Source organism: Oryctolagus cuniculus, chromosome 13, assembly GCF_051225735.1.
Source record: "Oryctolagus cuniculus isolate XC-2025 breed Fujian yellow rabbit chromosome 13, ASM5122573v1, whole genome shotgun sequence".
Classification (NCBI taxonomy): Eukaryota; Metazoa; Chordata; class Mammalia; order Lagomorpha; family Leporidae; genus Oryctolagus; species Oryctolagus cuniculus.
The window spans coordinates 40,874,653-40,887,431 of NC_142879.1; positions in this window are offsets into that span (position 1 = coordinate 40,874,653).

Below are 12,779 nucleotides of genomic sequence, written 5' to 3' on the forward strand. Positions count from 1 at the left end.
TCACTAGGCTAATCCTTCACCTGCGGCGCCGGCACACTGGGTTCTGCACCTACCACAAGTATGATTTCCTGGCCGGCGCCACAGCTCACTAGGCTAAGCCTCCACCTGCGGTGCCGGCATCCTGGGTTCTAGTCCCAGTTGTGGTGCCTGATTCTGTCTCTGCTCTGGCCCGAGAAAGCAGTGGAGGATGGCCCAAGTGCTTGGGCGCCTGTACCCACATGAGAGACCAGGAAGAAGCACCAGCTCCTGGCTTCAGATCGGCACAGCGCCGGCCATAGCAGCCATTTCGGGGGTGAACCAGCGGAAGGAAGACCTTTCTCTCTGTTTCTCTCTCTCTCTCACTGTCTAACTGCCTGTCCAAAAAAAAAAAAAAAAAGATTTAAAAATAAAAGTATGATTTCCTGCCTGTTAGAACTAGACAGTTATGTTTTGACATTTACTATGTATATATTCATTTTACCAATAGGTGTTGAAATCTAATTTTATAAAGTTTTTTTTTATTTATGTGAAAGGCAGAGTTACAAAGGGTTGGGGTTATAGATATATTTATATATAAATATATAACTAATAATTAATATATCATATTATTCTAATATGATTATGATTAATTATATATTAATGTTATATGTTATAATATATGATAATAACCTAATTAATTATATATTTAGAGAAATAGAGAGAGAGAGTGAGAGTGAGCGCTTCCTTCTGCTGACTCACTCTCCAGATGGCTGCAACAGCTGAGGCTGCACCAGGCCAAAGCCAAGAGCCAGGAGCTTCTTACAGGTGTCTCACAAGGGTGCAGGGGCCCAAGGACTTGGGCCATCTTCTGCTGCTTTCCCAAGTGCCTTAACAGGAAGCTGGATCAGAAGTAAAGCAGCTAGGACTTGAACCAGCACCCATATGGGATGCTTACATCCATAATGCTGGCCCCCAAAATCTAGTTCTTTAAAAGGTGATTTTTTTTTTTTGACAGGCATAGTGGATAGTGAGAAAGAGAGACAGAGAGAAAGGTCTTCCTTTTTGCTGTTGGTTCACCCTCCAGTGGCCGCCATGGCTGGTGCTCTGCGGCCGGCGCACTGAGCTGATCCGAAGGCAGGAGCCAGGTACTTATCCTGGTTTCCCATGGGGTGCAGTACCCAAGCACTTGGGCCATCCTCCACTGCCTTCCCGGGCCACAGCAGAGAGCTGGCCTGGAAGAGAGGCAACCGGGACAGAATCCGGTGCCCTGACCGGGACTAGAACCTGGTGTGCCGGAGCCACAGGTGGAGGATTAGCCTAGTGAGCCACGGTGCTGGCCAAAAGGTGATTTTCATAATTTGTACTCTGCAGATTTGATTTGAATCATAAATCTTTTTTTTTTTTTTTTTTTTTTTTTTTTTTTTTTTTGACAGGCAGAGTGGACAGTGAGAGAGAGAGACAGAGAGAAAGGTCTTCCTTTGCCGTTGGTTCACCCTCCAATGGCCGCCGCTGCAGCCGGCGCACCGCGCTGAACCTGGCAGGAGCCAGGAGCCAGGTGCTTTTCCTGGTCTCCCATGGGGTGCAGGGCCCAAGCACCTGGGCCATCCTCCACTGCACTCCCTGGCCATAGCAGAGAGCTGGCCTGGAAGAGGGGCAACCGGGACAGAATCCGGCGCCCCGACCGGGACTAGAACCCGGTGTGCCGGCGCCGCAAGGTGGAGGATTAGCCTATTGAGCCACGGCGCCGGCTATTGAATCATAAATCTTATCAAAACCAAAAAATGACATTGTGGTAATTTAAATAGTCTGATGTGTCCCCAAATACATATTTTGTGTGAGGTGTTATGTGGGATGCCAGTTATTGGTTTTGCCCATAGTGGTCTATGAGGCATCCTGTTTAATCCTTTTGTTCTGTTGGGTAGGTGATTAACTTTTGAATGAAGAGTTCAAGGAGAAGAGCTACCCAGACTACTTTGTCTAACTGACTAAAGCCTGCTCTGGTGGATTTTGGAATCATCTACCGTTTATCATTCAATGTATAGCTGTCCTATTATAATTGTCAGATATTTCAGGGGCCCCCTTCTTTCAGTTAATGCAAGAATAAAATCTATTCCCTGTGGTGCTCCCAGACCCATGAACTCCAGAATAACCAGTGTTGGAGAAGAAGGAAAAGAATCTCAGGATGCGTAAGTGTGGTGCAAGACCCATGGCAACAGCCATAGGCAGGCATATGAGATAGAAAACACTTTTGCTAGACAACTCAGCAATGTTGATAAAAATATAAATCATTAAAAAACAAACCACTGAAAGTGACACATAAAGAGTTCCTAGTAACAGAAGGAAATGCATTTTAGATTTACATTCATTTAATCAGGGCGCTAGGTCATCATTCAGTGCAGTGAATTAATAATCTGCAAAATGATAACCTGTGTTAATGAGTTGCTCAAAAGGCTTAGAAATGTCACCACATAGATGAGGACCTGGCCTGTTTCGTAATTAATACTTGTGCTACAGAAATATTTAATGGGCATGATGTTTAGTGACAAGAAAAATAGGAAAAAAGAGAATGTTACAAAAGGAAAAATATGCCAAGTTGAATATATATTTATATTTACCAAAAGGCATATTAAAAATTAAATAAGCCTAGTTTTTGTAATATAGGCTTAAGTCAATATATGCACCAGAACTTTTTTGTTTGTTTTATTCCTTTCTCTACTATCAATGCTTACTATAAAAATGCATTTTATGTTAAATTGTTATGAAACTTGTTGAGAGGCATTATCAGCATTCTCTCTATAATCTGGTCCTTTTTCAAACTACATTTCAACTGATACTGTACACTAACCTATTCTCTTTCTTTCCTGTGTATGCTGAATTTCATAACCAGTGTTTTTTTATTTTTTATTATTTTTTTAATTTTTTTGACAGGCAGAGTGGACAGTGAGAGAGAGAGAAAGACAGAGAGAAAGGTCTTCCTTTGCCGTTGGTTCACCCTCCAATGGCCGCCGCGGCCGGCGTGCTGCAGCCGGCGTACTGCGCTGGTCCGATGGCAGGAGCCAGGTACTTATCCTGGTCTCCCATGGGGTGCAGGGCCCAAGGACTTGGGCCATCCCCCACTGCACTCCCTGGCCACAGCAGAGAGCTGGCCTCATAACCTGTGTTTTCATAAGTGCTGTTACATTGCTTGTCAAGGACAGCTTTTGAGACTATTAGTGTTGAGAAGAAACAATATGCAATTGTTCCCATATATAAAAGAAAGAAAAGGTGTCTATAGGAGTTGTTGAGCATACTTAGCCAATTTTTGTCCTCTAAATGGACTTGCAGGAAACCTTGATTTTTACCCACAATTTGAGCATTTCTTAATATTTTAAGAAATAATACAAATATAGCCGGCACTGTGGCTCACTAGGCTAATCCTCTGCCTTGCGGTGCCGGCACACCAGGTTCTAGTCCCGGTCGGGGCGCCGGATTCTGTCCCCATTGCTCCTCTTCCAGGCCAGCTCTCTGCTGTGGCCAGGGAGTGCAGTGGAGGATGGCCCAAGTGCTTGGGCCCTGCACCCCATGGGAGACCAGGATAAGTACCTGGCTCCTGCCATCGGGTCAGTGCAGTGCGGTCAGCTGCGGCGGCCATTGGAGGGTGAACCAACGGCAAAGGAAGACCTTTCTCTCTGTCTCTCTCTCTCACTGTCCACTCTGCCTGTCAAAAAAAAAAAAGAAGAAAGAAATAATACAAATTTACAAATGACATATTATAGTACTATTTAAAAGGAACCAAAATGTTTTTTAGTGATTTTCTCCCTTTTTAGGAATAGGTTGAAGAGTCTCGCTATGTAACATCATTGTTCTGTGTTTTAATCTGGTATGTTTACTGAGTAAAAGAGAAAGGTCGAGTTTTGTCTAGTGTGCTGGGGAAATGCCGAGTCTCATGACAGGGTACATCTGTGAGAGTGTGTCACGCATACAGACATCATTTTTCTTATAATAAGAATCCATTTTTACATGAATAACTATTAACAGGTTGGTGTGTATATTTTGACAGCCAAGAGATATTTCAACAGCTGAGGTAGAGCAAACTGTGCTGAAATGTATCATGTATCTTCCACTGTAGATAATAGAAAAATAAACATTAGAATCATAAAAAATAAAATAAGATTGCTTTAAGTTGTATTGAATCACAGACGACAAGTTAGAAAGGTGCCACAAGAAATGCAAAGGTTAAAACTCAGAGAAGGAATCAATCTAATTTGACCTTCAATATAGACTCACCTTTCACAAAATAATAAAATTAGGGAAGGAAAAATGACTTCAAGTTAAAGAATTTTACTCCTAAAAATTAAAATCAAGTCACAGTTTTAAGATGGAGATGTGGGAATTTGCAGAAGAAGAAATTTCTTACACCTGACTGCAGATGGTCTAAGCCCAGAGTCAAAAAGACCCAAACCCTAACCCAGAGTGAAAAAGAACCAAATCAGCCTTGTTAAGAAGTCTGGGTCCCAAACTGAACATGACTTCCTAAAAAATATTAATATATTCAAAGCTAAAGCAACTTTTCTTTTACATTTTTATTATGTGAAATATATCAATCTTTCCTTAAGGATTCAAGCATTAAAGCCTTCTTTCAGAGGCCCTTTCCCATCATAAAATAAAGATAATATTCTCATTTGTTTTAGTATATAATTCTGATTTCAAGATTTGATTAGTATACTTATGATTCATTTTGCACATGAATGATGAAGTCATAATTTCATAATGGTTTTCCAAAAAAACAACCTTTTCCTTTTGTTCTCCCTCATTGATCTGACATGCCTTCCTTATTATACATAAATTCATATATGCATATGAAAATTTTCTTTAGATGGATGAAAGAAATCTTCTCAAGCACTTACAAAGATAGGTAGATGCATAGGGAGATGACAGAAACAGAGATAAATTAAATCCTAATCCTCTGTGTCCTTACTATTACCTACTTGATTTGTCACCTTAGGAAAAATATATTTTAAATTTCTCCACTATAATTGTGTAAGTGTTGTAGAACCCCTAAACCTCCAGCCACCCACTCAGCACCCACTTAGCTAATGACTCACACTGGGGTGATGAAAGAAAGAAGATATTTATTTGTAAAGCAAAGAGCAAGGGATATTAGCAACTCTTTGTTCTTTCTCAGACTCCTAAAGGAATTAAGATCAAGGAATCCTGTGGATTGAGTTGGGGCTTACAGTTGTGTGTTCTGCTTATGTGCAGGTCTTTGGTTGTTCCACAGAGCTTGCGGCCCTTTTCTGATGGATCACTGATGACTACCATGTTCGTCTGAAAATATTGATGTCGAAGTAGGCAGCAGTCAGTCTACATGCAGTGGCCTATGTGCAGGTAGTGGTTACTTTTTTCTCAGGGCCTGGAGTTCCAGAACAAAACCCGCAACATAGAACACAGTATCATGGGCAAGAGTTGGTATAGCAATTAGAATACCAGTTGAAATGCCTGCATCACTATGGAAGTGCCTGGGTTCAAGTCCCAACTTCCTCCCTGAATCCAGCTTCTTGCTAATTCATGACCTGGAAGGCAGGAAGTGATGGCTCAAGTACTTGGGTCTCCACCACCTAGTGGGAAACCCAGGTTGAGTTTATGGCTCCCAGCTTCAGCATGGCCTAACCCCAGCTGTTTTGAACTTTTAGGGAATCAATCAGAAACATATATATATATATATGTGTGTGTGTGTGTGTGTGTGTGTTATGTTGATTAGACTTCATTTATTTTTCCTTATTTCAAGTGTTCATGAGTTTTAATTGTCATATTTCCTTTTTCTAAAGTAGACACAATGATAATTAACTATTTAATATATTTTCCATGGTTTTTTTTTTTTTTTTTTTTGACAGGCAGAGTGGATAGTGAGAGAGAGAGAGAGACAGAGAGAAAGGTCTTCCTTTTGCCGTTGGTTCACCCTCCAATGGCCGACGCGGCCGGCGCGCTGCGGCCGGCGCACCGCGCTGATCCGATAGCAGGAGCCAGGAGCCAGGTGCTTTTCCTAGTCTCCCCATGGGGTGCAGGGCCCAAGCACCTGGGCCATCCTCCACTGCACTCCCTGACCACAGCAGAGGGCTGGCCTGGAAGAGGGGCAACCGGGACAGAATCCGGCGCCCCGACCGGGACTAGAACCCGGTGTGCCGGCGCCGCTAGGCAGAGGATTAGCCTAGTGAGCCACGGCGCCGGCCCTATTTTCCATGTTTATTGAAAGTCAGTTGTCTACTTCTAATTTTCCAGTCACTTACATGAAAGACATTTGGCAGTGTTTTATTGATCTGGCTCATCTTCCTAACCAATCTGTAACTTATTAACATTGGCTGGAACATTAGATATAGGGTGTACATGTCTCATCTGATTTCTTAGGATCATATTTATAAAAATGCCTGAGAGGGCCAGTGCCGTGGCTCACTAGGCTAATCCTCTGCCTGTGGCGCCAGCACCCAGGTTCTAGTCCTGGTTGGGGCACCGGTTCTGTCCCGGTTGCTCCTCTTTCAGTCCAGCTCTCTGCTGTGGCCTGGGAAGGCAGTGGAGGATGGCACAAGTGCTTGGGCTCTGCACCCGCATGGGAGACCAGGAGGAGGCACCTGGCTCCTGGCTTTGGATCAGCACAACGCACCGGCCGTAGCAGCCATTTGGGGGTGAACCAACAGAAGGAAGACCTTTCTGTCTCTCTCTCTCACTGTCTAACTCTGCCTGTCAAAAAAAAAAATGCCTGAGAAATCACACTGTATTATCATTGAGTAAAACTATGATTTACAGTTAGTTTTGCTTCCTATTATTTATTACTTCCTAAGCAGTCCACTACATTAGATTGTTTTTGTTTGATTTATATACTATCTTAATTGTGTTGCCATAACAATTCCACAAACTGGGTGGCATGTATAACAGAAATGTGTTTTCTGACCATTGTGGAGGCTAGATATCCAACATCAAGGTGTCAGCATGTTTAGTTTCTTCTGTGTCCTCTTTCCTTAGCCTGTAAGTAACCACCTTCTCACTTTTTCTTCATGTGTACAAACACATTCCTACTGCTTCTCCCTTGTCCAAATTTCCTTCTCCAATGAGGACACCATTCAGATTAGATTAAAGCTGATCCTGATAGCCTCATTTTAATTTAATTCCTCTGAAAAGACCCATCTCCAATACATTTTGAAGAATTGAGATTCAAGGATTCAACGTATAAACTTTGAGGGAATATATTGAGCCTATAACAATAGATTCTACTCATATATATTTCAGCTAAATGGGTATGTGCTAACCTTTTTGGGATCCTGATTTACGAAAAAGCAAAAATAATAATAATAATAATAACTTAGCATGTATCCATATTACGAAGAGTCGAGTTGGCTATAGATTTCAAGATCATAAATTATTTTTCCTTTAATTAATTGAAGCTGAAGTGATGCTGCACTGTATTCTATTCAGTTGCTGCCTGCCTTATAGAAGGTTGGTGTCTGTTATTTATTCTCTGGAATTTTCACATATCCTATTTTTCTCCCTAAAAGTTTATCAGAATTTCTTTATATCCCTGGAGCTCACCGATTCTTTTGGAAATTTTATGGGCTCATCATTTTTCTCCTCAGGGAGGATTTTCACTTATAATTTGATTATCTCTTTCTAGGAACATTACTAGATAGATCTGGAAATTTTTATACCTACCCTTAATAATACCTAACCTTTTTCAAAACATTTTCATCCCGTGGGCTCCTTGCATTGTAACCTTGGAGGATCACTTGGTTCAGTTTTCCAGTTCACTTTTTGGTATTTATCCTAATTCTGCTACTACATTTACATCTGGGTTTTTTATTTTAAAAATCATATTTTAAATTTCCAGAAACTCTGAATCTCCTCTTTCACCTTTTCCTGTCAAATATGACTGGCATTCAAATCTTTCAAGGGAATTAATCATGTCTTTTTATTTATTTCCCTATTGATTCTATTAACATTGTCTCAATGGTCTTTGGTGTTCTGTTTAATTTAGTCTCTCTCATCATAGTTTTCCCCAACTGTCTAGTTATTCATTATTGCTTTACTGGTCTTACATGTGAATGAGATTTGTTTGAATAAAGTTAATATGTGCTTTCCCCCAGATCCCATTAAAAAATGTTATTCCCCTAACAGTGACAATGCATTTAGAATCAAGAGTTTCTGGATTTATGACATCTTGAGAAGCTGTGTTTTTAGTGGGCTCATGTTTATGACATTACAGTAGCTTGTTTATTTGTTGAAGGAGGTACAAATAATTAATGGAAGTGACAAGGGATATGGCCTCACTTTGCTGGTAACAGTGCCTGTTTTGGAAAATCCTATGTCAGATCTTCACTACAGCAATATTTACCTATCCCCTGTGTTCTGGATACAAATGCTAGAACTTTGGGGGTGTTGTTTGATTAATTACTGGTTGGTGAAAAAGACATAGTTCCTTCTTTATGATCTGGTTCTCTCTGAGTTACCCCAGAGTTCTGCTTAATTCTTTCTTTCTTGAACTCATCTTTCTCCATTGGCCTGTTCTTTTACCCAGAATATTTGTAATTGCCTCCGTTACGTTAATATATTTTCATGAAACATTTTCCTTTTGGTTTAGAAATTCCCCAAAGCCCTTAATATTTTTGTATATAATAGCTGTGCTCCTGATTTTCCAGTGATTCTATGGATTCATGTCAGTATTTTTCCTGTATTTGCAGTGGAACATTCTTGGGAATATAGATTAGCATGTATTTGCAGTTAGCCATCAGAAATAGAAACCATTTTTCCAAATATTTACAACTTTTACAGAACATACGGAAAGAAAAGTAAATTCTACCATTTCTTTCTTTTTTCTTTTTCTTTTCTTTTCTTTTTTTTTTTTTTTTTTTACTATTTTACAGATTAAATTTTCCTTTACTTCAGGGGAAGGTGTTCTGAAGGCACTTTGAAGATGGTCTACTTAAGGTATTATTAGTTGGGATGAAAATACCTTAAGTGTCTGAAAAACACTGAATATGGCACAGAACCTTCTGCACAGAGACTATTGTTGATGCTTTATCTCTAATTACTCCTAAAGAGTCTTTTTTCAAAGAAGATGACGTTAATGTTGTAGAGATACATGCGAATCTGCTGTTTGAGTTTCTACATGCTAACATTCTCTCAGTTCTTCTTCCTCTTTTAGATCCAGTGATATTTATTGTAAACTAATTGATAAGCAAGAAAGACTACCTAGCTGGAATAGTGATCACTAATGACTAAACATCAGAAAGTTTCCAAGGCTCTCTGGTTTCCCTTATTTACAAGGACCTAGCAGTATTTTTTTATTAAAAAAAAAAAAAAACATACACACACGCAACAAACAACCCTGAAAACTCTTGAAATTATCCTTTTAAAAGATTTGTTTTCTTTGAAAAGCAAAGTAACAGAGAGAGAGGGAGAGATCTTTCCTCAACTAGTTCACTTACCAAGTGGTAGACTTGGGCCAGTCTTTTTTTTTTTTTTCTTTTTTGACAGGGAGAGTGGACAGTGAGAGAGAGAGAGAGAGAGAAAGGTCTTCCCTTGCCATTTGTTCACCCTCCAATGGCCGCCGCGGCTGGCGATGGCAGGAGCCAGGTGCTTCTCCTGGTCTCCCCATGGGGTGCAGGGCCCAAGCACTTGGGCCATCCTCCACTGCACTCTGGGCCATAGCAGAGAGCTGGCCTGGAAGAGGGGCAACTGGGACAGAATCCGGCGCCCCAACCGGGACTAGAACCCAGTATGCTGGTGCCGCAAGGCGGAGGATTAGCCTAGTGAGCCATGGCACCGGCCGGGCCAGTCTTGACTTAAGCCAGGAGCCAGGAACTCCAAATGGGCCTCCCACGTGGGTGGCAAGAACTCAAGTACTCGAACTATCATTCCCTGCTTCCTAGGCACTCCAGCAGGGATGTGGGTGGAAAACAAAGTAGCCAGGCTCTCAGATATATATGGGATGCAGACATCCCAAGCAATGGCATAACTTGCTGTGCCACAATACCAGCCCCTGAAATTGTGTTTTTAAATCCCACAGTAGTGTCAGTTCCTCATAACAAAATAACCCAATTAGCACTCACACTCACATGGTTTATTCTACTGCATAACCTCTTTCCACAATAGGAGGTATGTTATGTAGTAGCAATCACATGGATAATAATAGAAAGTTAATGTACTTACTATTGGTACAAATATTATATGCATCATTTAAATATAAACCTAATGACAATCTTGTCAGATAAGTATTAATATTTCTTTAAATAAATAGAGGAAACAATCGAAAGTTTAACAAAACAAAGTAATTTGGCCTATGATACCCAACCAGTACCAGAGGGCCAGCATCAGAATCTGAATGCCAGTCCATGATTATTAGGTAGGTTAAATGCTGTTGGAAAGTTTAATGCTTTTTAAATATGATAAAGATTACTAAAAAGGCCTCTCTAAACCACAAGTAATCACCTACCAACTTGGCATCGCTCTTTGTAGTTTGGACATTTGTTCTGTGTACAGAAGCACTTTGAGGTCTTCCATCTCAAATGAGAAATACCAAAAAGGAAAAAGTGACTGTTTCTTCAACCTTTAACACAGAGCTTTTAGATTGTCACTCCTTTCTACTTATGATTTCTCTAAGCTTTCTTTTTGAAAATCATCTATTTCCCTACTTTCCTACAGTGGAATCTGTAACACACAATGGCTTATTTGTAACTCAGTGGCAGTTAAACCCAGAAAGAAAGTTGTGGTGACATTTTAGCATCAACAAAGAACATGTAGTATAAAAAAGTAAATTACTAGCAATATCCAAATAACCTGATTTTTTAAGTAGATAACATCTCTTTTTGTGATGAAATGATGAATTTATCATGGTAAAAATTATACAATAAAATACTGAGATTCTACTTTTAATTCCCATCGTTGATTAGCAAGTGACATTCTCAAGCCTTTTATGCTTTCTAGTTCCCAAGGAAGTTTTATACTAGAAGATCTCCATGATCCTTTATAGCCTTTAAATTTTAAAAAATAATTTTAATTTTATTTATTTGAGAGATAGAAAGAACAAGTACCCATCTGCTGGTTCACTCCCCAAATGCCCTCTATGGCTGGAACTGGGCCAGTCTGAAATCAGGAGCCAGGAAAGAATCCAGGTCTCCCATGTGGGTGGCAGGAACCTAACTACTTGAGCCATCTGCTACTTCCTGAGGTGTTCGTTAGCAAGAAGTTGGAGTTAGGAGCTAGAGGCACGTATGAAACTGAAGCACTTTGATGTGGGGCACTGGAGTCCCAACCTGACATTTTAACCTCGAAGCCAAATGCTACTCACCCCCTGAATTTTTAAATCCTCCCTTTTCCCATCCTTCCTTTTTTTTAGCGCATGTTTATTGAGCACCTAGTACTTGCCTAGTCATGTTCTAGGAGTTTAGGATATATAAATGAACAAAACATACAGGTCTCCCATTGACAGTAGGCAGTCAATGCCATAAGTAGGCCAGGTAATATTGTCAAAGACTATTGAACAAAGAAAAATCAAAATAAGAGGAGTGAGAAAGCTGGAAATAGATTTGTTTTTAAAACTGGGGTGAGTAGGCCACATAATGGTGTAAACATTGAACAAACACTTGAAAGAGGTGAGGGAATAAACCATGTAAATATAACCATGAGAATGGGAGAACATTTCAGACTGAGAAGAATGCAAAGTCCCAATGCAGGAGTGTTCCTGGTATACACAACGGGTAGGAGGAAGAGAATATTAATACATGAAGGAATAGCTTGAAAAAACTTTCATGGGGGGGCTGGTGCTGTGGCGTAGCGGGTAAAGCCACCGCCTGCAGTGCCGGCATTCCATATGGGCGCCAGTTCGAGTCCTGGCTGCTCCACTTCCGATCCAGCTCTCTGCTATGGCCTGGGAAAGCAGTAGAGGATGGCCCAAGTCCTTGGGCCCCTGCACCCACATGGGAGACCCAAAAGAAGCTCCTGGCTCCTGGCTTTGGATCAGCACAGCTCTGGCCATTGTGATCAACTGGGGAGTGAACCAACAGATAGAAGACTTCTCTCTCTCTCTGCCTTTCTCTCTAACTCTTGACTTTCAAATAAATAAATGAATAAATATTTTTAAAAAAAAACTTCTGTGGGAACATTCCTCTTACCTGAGCTTCTAGGACTTAGTTCTAGAAGTTTTATTATGTGAGCCCTGAAGTGCCTCATTTAGCAATTTAATGAACATAATAGTTTCATAATTCTTGCCTGTGATCAGGCTGAGGTATCTGATCTCTAAGGATAGAGACTTGGGAAAGTAGTTGACATTGGCAAAGCTTAAGATGCTTTGACACCTGACTTTTCTTAAACTTCCAAAATTAAAGATCAAAAACATGCCAGGGGAAGGAGAAAATGACTTAATGTGCTTTGAGGACCATGTGATCATTTTAATAATTGTTTAAACAGGCTTTGAAGTAGCCGAGACATTTGTTTTTCTAAAAGACAACTGAATGAATCAAAGCGAATAAGGAAAATCCCATACCAGCTCTATCATTTGTATATTGTACATTTTAAAATTAAATTTTTGACAGGGTAAAACTTTTGTTTCAGGTTTTTTTAGAAAAAATTAATTTTTTGACAGGGTAAATTAACTTTTGTTTCACTTTTTTTTTTTTTTTTAGAAAACAAGACCTTAATTTATTTGAAAAATAGATCGACAGAGAGGGAAAGGGAGGAAAAAAAGAGGGATCTTCCCCACATTTGCCAACAATAATCAGGACTAGGCCAGGGTAAAGATAGGAACCAGGAAATCTACTTGAGTCTCCAACGTGAGTGGTAGGGGCCCAAGCACTTGG